The following is a 12,489-nucleotide window of genomic DNA, read 5'->3' as shown; positions in this document are numbered from 1 at the left end:
AAGTCAGGTGGATACACAGCTGTCCTACTGAATAGACTGTTAGAATTTGTATTATGGCAAGAAAAAAGCGGCTAAGTAAAGAAAAACGAGTGGCCATCATTACTTTAAGAAATGAAGGTCAGTCAGTCAGCCGAAAAATTGGGAAAACTTTGAAAGTAATGGCTATTTGACCATGAAGGAGAGTGATGGGGTGCTGCGCCAGATGACCTGGCCTCCACAGTCACCAGACCTGAACCTAATCGAGATGGTTTGGGGTGAGCTGGACCATAGAGTGAAGGCAAAAGGGCCAACAAGTGCTAAGCATCTCTGGGAACTCCTTCAAGACTGTTGGAAGACCATTTCAGGGGACTACCTCTTGAAGCTCATCAAGAGAATGCCAAGAGTGTGCAAAGCAGTAATCAAAGCAAAAGGTGGCTGCTATGAAGAACCTAGAATATGACATATTTTCAGTTGTTTCACACTTGTTTGTTATGTATATAATTTCACATGTGTTAATTCATAGTTTTGATGCCTTCATAGTCATGAAAATAAAGAAAACTCTTTGAATGAGAAGGTGTGTCCAAACTTTTGGTCTGTACTGTACGTCCATCCATCCGATTCAGCCTATTATCCTGCAAGGTTGATCCAGAAGAAGCCAAAACTCACATGCAGTAGATGACGTTTTTTTTTTTTAGACTCCAGAATAACTCCCTGGATCAACGACCCCTCTCTAGTAGCTATAGCCTGTAATATTATTACACTCCAGAAATACATCCAGGCCCCTCTTGAATTCCTTTATTGTACTCATCATCACCACCTCCTCGGGCAGAGAGTTCCATAGTCTCACTGCTCTTACCGTAAAGAATTATTTTCTATGTTTGTGTACAAACCTTCTTTCCTCCAGACGCAGAGGATGTCCCCTAATCACAGTCACAGTCCTGGGGATAAATAGATGATGGTAGAGATCTCTGTACTGTCCCCTGATATATTTATACATAGTAATTAGATCTCCCCTCAGTTATCTTTTTTCTAAACGAAATGACCTTAATTTTGATAATTTGTCTGGGTACTTCACTCCACCCGTTCCATTTATTACTTTGGTCGCCCATCCTTTAACATGCTCAAGCCCTGCTATGTCTTTCTTGTGCCCTGGTGTCCAGTACTGCACATGATAGTCCATGTGCGGCCTGAAAGTGGTAGAGCTATGTCCCCCTCGTGCTGCTGGTATACACCCCCAAGCTTCAATCCTCCCTCTTTCTTTTCTAAAGAATAAGTTAGGTGTTCATTCAGCACCAAAAGGTAACATTTTACAATTTAAACAATTTAAAGATTACTGGGAAAAAAAATTGCTTCAGCCGTAATTTGCTTTCAGAAGTTTTTTTTTCCCGCTGAATAAGAAGCATTGTCCACTTCCTAACCTTCACTGCATTTTCTCAATTTAGAAAGAAAAGAAAATCTCGCTGGCTTCCTGGCAGCTATTTGGCTGAATAAAAAAAAAGTCAAATTAGCTGAGATAGTTGACTAGCAACACTGGGGTCCTAATTCAAAAGCAACCCATGAGCCCATCAGCAAGGGGTCTGAAAGTCTACCCTGGGTTCACTTGGTTTCCATCTGAGAACTCTAATGTGCAGCCATACTCCAAATATTGGCTTACAACTTGACCCTAAGCTATGTGATGGTGCTTAAGATAGGGCAGGTAGATCATAAACCCATTGGTGGTAAGGGAAGGGAACGTGCGTTCAAAGTAGCTAACCACAAGGGGGATTCCAATAAGACTACAGGAAGATCGGGGTTCTACTTGTGGATTGAGCATTGACACTATGGAACGCTCTTCCAGGACGTTGCAAAACTTAAGGAGAAGTTATGGGCACTAGATTTCTGAGACTGGTCATTGAAAATTTGTGATTTGGAATTGTGATAGATCTGCTCGCTAATTTCAGTGGGGTTATGAGTTCTAGATTACTGAGATATGACATTAATCAGGGACTTGTGCTCTATATTTAGAGTCAGGTAGGATCTCACCCGAGGGGCTGAGATAGACTATTGATCAAATGAGGAGGATACTCTCTAATGTGAGGCAACTGACAACTACTTCATAGAGATTTTTTTTTTTGCCTTACTCTGGATCAACGCTGTAGGATTAGGCTGAACTTGATGTAGCTTTTTCAAACAATGTTTCTAAGAAGATCATGTAAATCTACTCAACGCGAATGTTCGGGTGAGAATGTTCTACAATACCAGAAGAGTAGGCTTATTCTATGGAATTATCAGTCAATACATTGGTGGGTCAGTGATGGTTAAAGGGACATACTTTTGTCCCTACACAGGAGTAATTGTGTCTTCTATTCCCAAGTATGAGGAACTTATGAAGAAATTGAGATATAAAGAAAACAATATTTTGGTAAAGCGAGCAAGTCCCATTGTAAAGATGGAAACAGTAAGGACTTGCCAGTTTGAAGGAAGAGAGAGAGGGTGATAGTCTGTGACCTTACACAACTAAAATCTTAAAAAGGATGACGAAATACTGATTTTAATAAATGTTTTAACCCGGTATCAGGTAATACATTTTATAAGAAATTTGCTCCTGCTGACTCCGAAGAGATTCCATTTTCCTGTGCAAATAACGTAAGAGGAGCAGGTCGACATAGGGTTATAGCTTCCTCCCTGACCTGTCGTGGAGCTAATAGATTGTTTTGGTGTCAGACACAATTCTCTTGTCAAAGATGATTAAGCAAAATAGACTACAATGACCTCTTCTATTACAGTGTACCTCTGTTCACCGATAGCTTCAATTATGAAGTAAGGAACTTCCAACACTGGCGGTGTCGCCCAAACAAGATGTTTCAGGAGATCACCTTTTGCTCTTTCATATGTCACAGGCTTGTCACTTTTCCCGAAACATTCTTTTTATTCCACTCTTTGTGCTATCTTCTGCTAGCAGCTTCCTCATGAGTAACCGAAATAAACCAAAAGCGTCAAGGAGGAGGCCATCAATTTTCAGTTTTGCCCATTGTAGATGGCCTCATCTGTAGGCAATAGAAACATTATGGAATTTTCTTTTGTGGTTTTTATGGAATTTATGGCTTTGCCACTATGGGAACCTTTTTGTATTTTGGTCACCGGAGTCTAATTTCTCTACTGTCTCTCGTGGTTTATTGAGCCCCTTTCTTTCATACTGTCATCTACCAATTCATCCTCATTAACTGAAGGCATGGAAAACCTACCGCCTCTGCCTAAGGGACCACATCATGAGTGACAAGTGGTAGCACTAGGACATCATTCTCATCCAGAAGATTACAGCGATAGAAGCCACTTTTATAACCCAACCGCTCCTTATGATCGTTCAGAACAGAGCAACTTGCTTATTTAACAGCTGTCCTTCTTGATCCTTCATGGATATATGATATACACCATCATCCATAGCATTGAAACCACTGACTGGTGAATGATCTTGTCATTATCTAGAGGTGGGATATATTAAAGGAGTTGTCCTGCCATATATATGGATGACCTATCATCCAGATAGGTCATCAATATCTGATCTGCTGGCGGTCCAACACCTGGAACCCCTAGTTGATCAACTGTTTGAAGAGGAGGTGGCGATCCATGCGAATACCGATTCCTGGTCATTACACTACGCGCTGTCTCCTGTGGAGCGGAGGTGTAGTGTAGTGACAAGTACTCGCTCCATTCAAGTGAATGGAGTAAGTACTTGTGATTACACTGCACTTTCGAGACAACATGCAGTGTAATTAAGAGGAAGCAGCAATCGCAAGGAGCACCACCTCCTCCTCAAACAATTGATCAGCAGGGTGCCCGGTGTCGTACCCCCGTCAATCAGAAATCAGATGACTTATCCTAACGATAGGTTATTAATATATATGGAAGGACAACCCCTTTAAGTAGCAAGTACTTGAAACTGATGTGTTGAAGGCAGGTCCGAGTGCCCATGGTGACCCCTCTCCACCACGGAAAGCACCTACAGTGGCAAGTGAGTGTCACAACTGGACCATAGAGCAATAGAAGAAGGATGCCTGGTCTGATTAATCACATTTTCTACACTACATATAAGGTCTCTACACCATACGAATGGTCAGGTGCATTTGCATCACTTACCTGGGAAAGAGGTGTCACCAGGATGTACTATGGAAATAAGACAAGCTGGTAGAGACATTGTAATGCTCTGGCCAATGTTCTGCTGGGAAAAATTGGGTCATTGCCTTCATGTGGATGTGATATGTACTACCTATCTAAACATCATACAGAAAAATACCTCCCTTCATGGCAGTGGTATCCCCTAATGAGGTCTTTTTCAGCAAGATAATGTTCCAGCCTCACTTTAAAAAAAGTTGTTCAATAGCTTGAGGAATAAGAGTTTAAAGTGGTGACTAGTCCTCCAACCTCCCACATCTCAACCCAATCGAGCATCTGTGGGATGTGCAGAAAAATCAAGTCTGATCCATAGAGGCCCCAAACCCATGAATGCCAGGAAAGCTACAAAACTCTGGATATCTAATACTGGAGCACCATTGAGGTGTCACGTGTTACTGCTCTACGGAGGGGATAGTAAGGCATGGTGCACCCCAATGGGAAATAAGTCCAGAGAGTCAAGGTCTTCAGTAAACCAGTGCTTATTTAGTGGGGGAACTCGAGTGCAAAACAATACAGGCAAGGTTTCTACTTGGCAGAAGATGAGTTCATGCTGAGGAATGACTTGAGATAGCTGCCCCCTCTCTCTTAGAAGGCTGGCTCCCTGGCCAAAGGCTGGTGGCTCAGGGTCTGTGGCTTAGTCGTCTGGCTGGCTGCCTGGTCAAAGTGCTAGTGACCCATGGTCTGTGGCTCAGTATCCACATTTCAGCATCTTCTTCTGGTCAACCATGCAGTCTGGCAGAGTCTCTTCTACTGCACACTGGCACAGTCTCTTATTTTCTAAGCACTGGTCCCTTATCTGCAGACAACCAGGGGCTCTGACTGATCTCCTTATACAGTGGTCCCTCAAGTTACAGTATTAATTGGTCCCAGGACGACCATTGTATGTTCAAACCATTGTAACTTGAGTAATTGGCTCCAAAGCCCCAAAATGTCATCCAAGATAAGAGAAAATTAAGATTTAAGAAAAATAAGCAGATAACTAAGACAAATAAATCAATTCCCTACATATAACAGTCAGGAATAGCTGCTAACCAGCAACTAAGGCTACTTTCACACTGGCGTTTCTGGGTCCGCCTGTGAGATCCATTTCAGGGCTCTCACAAGCGGCCCAAAACGGATCAGTTCAGCCCCAATGCATTCTGAATGGATAAGGATCCGTTCAGAATGCATCAATTTGGCTGCATTTGGTCTCCGTTGCGTTTTTTAGACGGTCACTAAAACGCAGCTTGCAGCGTTTTGGTGACCGTCTGACTATGCGGAGCCTAACGGATCCGTCTTGACTTACAATTTAAGTCAATAAGGGAAGGATCGGTTTTTCACTGACACAATATGGTGCAATTGAAAACGGATCCGTCCCCCATTGACTTTCAATGTAAGTCAAGACGGATTAATAAATTATGCAAACGGAACCTTAATTAACGGATACAAGCGTTTGCATTATCGGTGCGGATCCGTCTGTGCAGATACAAGACGGATCAGCACCAAAAGCGAGTGTGAAAGTAGCCTAATACAGTTATTTTACCAGAGAAGTGGCCTTGATTGGTTGGATCTGAGTCTGAGGCATTGTATGTTGAGTCTGGTTTCAACTTACGATGGGTCAGAAAAGACCACTGTATGTTAAAAATATTGTATCCTGAGGCCATTGTGTCTTGAGGGATCACTGTATACAGTTTCTGGCTGAACTAGAACCTTCTGGTAGGAAGGATGGAGTGAAGAAGACAAACAGACACATTCTTGCAATTTCAGTCTGTCATAGACTTGCACTGAGTTTCAATACAAATCTATGGAAATGAATAAGCAGTTTTTCCAGACATTAATAAGTCCAAACAGCAGAGCTAAACCAGACAGTCAACAGGTCAGTGTGTCTGTTCTAGCATCGTCCCTTTATAGTAACTGTGGAAGATTTCTAACTTCTCAGTGCATAGGTAGAAAGTCCCAAAGTCTCTCGGAATTATCTGACTGTGCATTAAGCCTTTCCACAGGTACAATAACAGTGCATATGAACAGGACATATTACACTAAACATCTAAAATGCAGTTCAACAATATAAGCGTAAACAACGGCATAATTCACAGTGCAAGTTAACCCTTCCAAGTGTACAAAAGTAGAGAGTAGATTGCTTTCCCTTGTAGCAATTAGGGCAAATGTCCTCAAATTTCCATAGTCCAAAGTACCCTCACTCCAGGGCACTACACTTTACCTTTGGCACCAACAGAACTTGCCCTGCCATTATACAGTAGTTATGATAGATATTCGCTCCAGTGATTACTTTCCATTGAACCTAGTACTCTTCCTTTTAGAAGGATCCGGCGGTGCACTGTGGAAGTTCGCGCAAAGACTGCTAATGTTCTCCTTCATTGTTGCTGAAATGTATTTACGTTGAGCTGAATTTGCAGATTACGCTTCATATTCGTAGTGTGCGCTCCAAGTTTTTTACACGCCCAGAGGCAATGTGCTCACTTTTACATTTAACTTCACACAGCTGGAGCTGAGCGCGGCTCCCAGAACAGCCTGGCTTCTGCACTCGCAATGAAATGACTGCTTTTCATCCCCGAGATGCAAGAGGGAAAAACATAATGCTGGCAGAACTGATTATTTTAGAGGACAAAACTTTTGCTTGCTCATACTTTCCAAGAAGCCTCCGGTCACGTGAGCTTGTATTCCTTTCTAGAAACGCTGTACATCCCTGCATCAGTCAGGCTATGGCTACAATAGAAGTTGCCCTTGTCAGGGAGGCACAGAGTCAATCGTGCCTCACTTATAGGCCTCATGCACACAACTGTGTCCGTTTTGCAGTCCGCAAACCGTGGATTCGCAAAATACGGATGTGGTCCGTGTGCATTTTTGGGGGACCCATTGAATTCAATGGGACCGTGGTCGCATTTTGCCGTCATATTCTTTTTCTGCAGAATGGACAGACAGATGGTCCGTGTGCTTTCTGCATCTGTATGTCCATTCCAGAAAGAGACAGAAAATCCGGACCACGGACCCACTGGAGTCAATGGGACCGCAAAAAATGTGGATTTTGTGGATCCGCAATTTGTGGACTGCAAAATATATTATCATCCATTTTCAAAGGGAGTAGGGATGAGTGAAGCACTGATTAGTTTTTTTTTTTTTGGGCACATCATCTGCTCATGTGCCGCTACTTGCATTAATGGCGCATGTGTGAGATGTGCGGCCATGTTAATCTTCCGGCACAGTGGGAACTTGTCTGTAGAGGGACAGTCTCTCTCGCAGATCGAGAATTTGTTCAGAACTGATTCGTTGATCCCTAAAAGCTAGTTTTTTCAGTTTCAGCCTTATAGCGCCATGTACGGTAGGTGCCCCGCAAAATAATCATTCTTTCTTGTGAAAATCCGGTCCTCTAATCCCGAGAAATGCTTCAATTTTATTATTTTCTATTCAAATAAGGTTTTCAGTGAACTGCAGGCAATGCTGCTCTGTTCGGGGCACCTGGCTTCCCTTGCATAAGGCTAGGTCTACACCACGACATTTTGTCGCACCATTGTCGCGCAGCAATTTTTATAACGATAGTCTAAGGTGTCGCACTGCGACATGCTGCGACTGACGCGACAGTCTCAAAAAATCCATTCGAGATGGATTTTTCTGCGACTGTCGCAGTTGCAGCATGTCGCGTTGCGACACCATAGACTACTGTTATAAAAAATTGTTGCGTGACATTGGTGCGACAAAATGTTGCGCGACAAATGTTGCAGTGTAGTTGTGCCCTATCTGTCGCGCGGCACATGTCGTCGTGTAGACCTAGCCTTATAGCTACCAGCTCTGGGATCTCAGGGACTGACAATCAATCAAGAAGGGGAGGTACTGGGCAGTGCCAGGCTGGGGCAATTTAGCAGCCAAATGGAGCAGCCCAGCCTACTGTACACAAAAGCCGTAAAGCATTTCTCAGGATTAGAGGACTGGATTTTCACATGTTTCGGGACACCAACCCTACATGGCAGTAGCCTTACTTTGGAATCGGCACATTCCCTAAAAATATTTGGGAGGGGGGTAAAAGTAATGGTGGTACTTTCACTAGGGCGCGATTCACATGACCGTATGTGTCCGTATGGCATCTGATTTTTTTTTGTGGATCCATAGTAACAATGCCTATCCTTATCTGCAAAACGGCCAAGAATAGGACATGTTCTATTTTTTGGCGGGGCTACGGAACGGACATATGGATGCGGATACCACACGGCGTGCTGCATTTTTTGCGGACTCATTGAAATGAATGGGTCTGAATCCTATACGCAAAAAAAATTAAATGTAACGGACACGGAAACAAAATACGTTTGTGTGAATGTAGCCTTGTGCTGTATTATTTTTAAGAAAACAATAAAGGACATCCTAGTGGAATTCGACACAGACAAAAGACATCATGGAGCCTCCACCGGACAACGCTCGGCTCACTCTCTAACCTCTCTTCCCCACATGTTAGGTCTTCCATAGAATTCCTTATCTGCGCTACTTGAACGAGAAGTCAGAAAATTCTGCTCTTTACAGACGGGAGGAAATCAAATCAGCGATGGTCTCCTTTCTTCTAACATACTGATTTCCATCATCTTGGAGGAGAACGTATCAGCTCGCAGAAAAGCTATAACTATTTTTGACTCTTTCCCGCAGAGTACGGCGCATTTTGAAAGAAAAATCTAAAGAATTTCTTAAAGTACCTCTTCAATCAGACACTTGCATCTTTAACCCCCTCAAGAACCAAGGCAGTCTTGGCTTCTGAAGGACTCTCAGGCTAGATTCTGAGGAGCATCATAAATCGGACCGTACATGTTGAAATTTTCTCTGGACAGACCGATGGCCCGCGAAGAAAGTCAGACATAAGAATTAGCCCGTTGACTATAATGGGTGAATGTTACTTGGGCAGCACCTTGACTTGAACCTCACTTGTCTTAATGAGCCCTAGAAAGGATATTACAGTCACAGCAACTGAGAGAATATCACTAGGATATACCACGACTTGCTGATCGATGAGGGTCCAAATGCTGGGACCACCCATGATTGCTTGCCATGGGTTTCTGAAATTCAAAGGCTGGAGAACATAGATACCTCTACTTGGTATCCATACCGTAAGTTGTTTTTCACAAATCTCTCCCACTCTTTCTGCTTCATGATGTCTCCAATGTTCTCATTTGCATTTCCCGCTAGACAGGTGCGCTATCGTTTGCTGACATGACCTACATTGGATATCACAGTGTTTCTTCTTTTTCTGTACATTTCCTGCATGTGACAGATGTAGTAGACCTGAGATTTTCATCTGGTAGCAGGTAAACTGACAGCATTAACTTCTAGATAATTATTACATTGCACAATGATATGAACAACGAATTCAGCTCTGCTACATCTGTCCGAATCTGGTTTACTGGCGCTTTCCATGCATTTCCACGCCAGGGACAATTCGCCTTTTGTTGGGACTCAATACAGTGCTGCCTCCAGTCCAGATTTCTAACATTTGCTCCTGTATGGAGAAACTTCTGATCCAAACAGCTGCAGACAGCGATTTATCCGCTTGGCATATCCATAGTGACAGTGTAAAAGGAGAAGTAATAATGCAGACAAACACAGCTCGCTCTAGGGAATTTCTCCTGTGCAAGCCAAGGGGAGAAGATGATGTCACTGACCTGCATCACATCTCTTTGTCCCTATATGTAATGTCAGTGATGTGATCTAGGGCCGGGGGCACACCAACCATGAGGCAAATTGAGCATTTCACGTCAGGGGACATAGGAGAAAGGATAGTAAAGGACAGAAAGATGCTGTCGAGGCAGGGGGTCTGTCGGGGAGAAAGCTGCCATCAGTGATGGAGATGTAGGAGAATGCTCTTGCCAGTAGGAGATGGATGGGAAGGGAGAAAATGCAGCTTCAAAAGGGGAAGGGATAGGAAGATGGAACGTACTGTTGACAGCGGGGAAGAGGTAACAACGGGGACAATGCTGCTGTCAGTGGGGAAGGGGGAGAATGCTCCTGCCAATGGGAGATGGAAGGGAAAGGAGAAAATTGTGCAGCTAATGGGGAAGATATAGAAAGAGGAGAATGCTGCTGCCACTTGGGGGAGGGGTGTAAAGGGGAGAATGCTTCTGTCTGTGGGGAAGGGGTGGTAAGGGGGAGAATGCTGCTGCCAGTGGGAGGGGGAATAAGAAGTGCCACAATGAGTTGTGCTGCACCTCTGCAGTGTGATTTAGGGGGCAGCAGTTCTATGTCAGTGATCTATCACATTCTACCACATCAACTAAAACATGTATACACAGGGCATACATAAGAGCGCACCCTGTACAACTATGCCCCTGAGTATATAAGAAAACTGCACTGAGAAGCGCAGCGATCAGTGGATCACAATTGATTTTGCCACAATTTTTGCATCTACCTAATTTATGTCTGGTCTTGTCGCCATACAGTAATGGCGCAGCTCTCCAAACCAATTCATTTGAATGCAACCAACAAATGTCCTATTTAAGTCAATGAAGCAGAGCTGCAGTACCAGACGCAGCCTGTAGAAAAGAATGGTGCTGTTTCTGGAAGACTTCTCCATGATTTTCTACTCTCATCCAGCCCCTTTCATTTCCATTAATAATATATTTCATAGATTTTCAGACTGTTTCTCAGACCTTGTCAGAAATTCATAGAAAAAAAGGCACGATTTTGTTAAACTTAATTAAATGAATCTCGCTCCCTTGCAGATAATTAATAATCTCAAAAGCAGCTGTAGAGCACAGGAGCTCAGTAAACTTTATGACTTTAATTGACAATTTCCTTTTGTGAAATCTCAACCGAGAGAACAGGGATCTCACGTGGAGCTGATTTTCTGCACCTTTATGATCTCACCTAGAGCCATATGGGGATGTCCTGGGGTTTTCCATCAATTAGTCCATTCCCAAAGGGGGTTCATGAAGATAGGTACAATGAACTGAATATTACGTTAGAGTACTGACACAACCACTGTGGATAAACTACTTCGGCACCATCCAAAAACATCTCACATGGTTCATCCTCTAGACTTTTCTCTTGCCGGATCACCAATGAACATCAACCACAGACCACCACAATTGTAGACCAAGTGTTTGGACCTCTGGTGGATGCATAGAAGGCAACCCATGACCCACATGTCTCTGAGTGCCAAAACCACAAAATGCTAAACCATCAATCAAAACCTTATTTATAATGGGGAACCCCTAAAAAGTTTCCGCCCCCTACAGAACCTTTACTCCCATTCCTACCTAAAAGTAGCGCTATGCTATGGGCGACATCAGCTGGTCACCTCTACTATAAAATATGCTGGTCTAGCTGCTTAGATTTAGGTAGACCCTGCAAATTTCTTCCAGGCAAATTTTTTGTATTTCTAAGATTGTAGATGCACTGTATATAGAAGATGGAGGCCCTGTAGATAAATCAATGCCTCAAGGGTCTTACATGGCCTCCACCAACCTGTCATTCCAAGTTCACGTAAGCTTGGGTGTTGTTCCCGATAATGTTAAATGTATCTAATGCTTATAGAGGTTGAAACCCCCTAGATGATGGATGCTCAACCTGTGGACCTCCAGCTGATGTAAAACCACAACTCCCATCATGCCCTGCTGTTGGCTAATAGGGGTAGGCTCTCCAGGCATGCTGGGAGTTGTATTTTTGCAACAGCTGGAGGGCCACAGGTTGAGCATCCCTGCCCTAGATTATGGTTCTCCTCTTCATGGCTCCCATATAAGTCATATAGCCTCAATAGCATGGCACATAATATTGCCTTGGAAGTAAGGCTACTTTCACATTAGCGTTTTCTGCGGATCCGTCATGGATCTGCAAAAACGCTTCCGTTACAATAATACAACCGCATGCATCCGTCATAAACGGATCCGATTGTATTATGTCTTCTATAGCCATGACAGATCTGTCATGAACACCATTGAAAGTCAATAGGGGACGGATCCATTTTCTAATGTGTCAGAGAAAATGTCTTGCTCCGCACCACGCTGCTTGCACGCGTTTTTCTGTCTGCGATGGGGACGCAACCAAACGGAACGGAATGCATTCTGGTGACTCCATATCGTTCAGTTCAGTTTTGTCCCTATTGACAATGAATGGGGACAAAACTGAAGAGTTTTCTTCCGCTATTGAGCTCCTATGACGAATCTCAATAGCGGAATTAAAAACGCAGATGTGAAATTGGCCTAAGCAAAAATTTTCTTTCTCACTTTCGAAATCACTTGAAGGCTAAAGATGGTAGTATAAATTAGTCATGGTCAATCTTGTTTCCAACTGGTATTGCTTACTTGGAACAAGAATTTAAATTTTTTTATTAAAATAACCAACACTAAAAATATGCCAGGTCCAACCAGTTACAACCTTGATCATAAC

General features: G+C 43.3%; 1 protein-coding gene across 1 annotated transcript in view; it reads right to left on the bottom strand.

Moving 5' to 3' along the window:
- Positions 1–12,489, bottom strand: part of KLHL29 (kelch like family member 29) — a 909,740-nt gene that overhangs the window by 643,416 nt on the left and 253,835 nt on the right. The window lies entirely within an intron of this gene.

The sequence above is a fragment of the Bufo bufo genome, chromosome 4, assembly GCF_905171765.1.
Source record: "Bufo bufo chromosome 4, aBufBuf1.1, whole genome shotgun sequence".
NCBI classification, from domain to species: Eukaryota; Metazoa; Chordata; class Amphibia; order Anura; family Bufonidae; genus Bufo; species Bufo bufo.
Note: the sequence above shows the minus strand (reverse complement) of the source record. Positions and strands in the feature narration are given on the sequence as shown.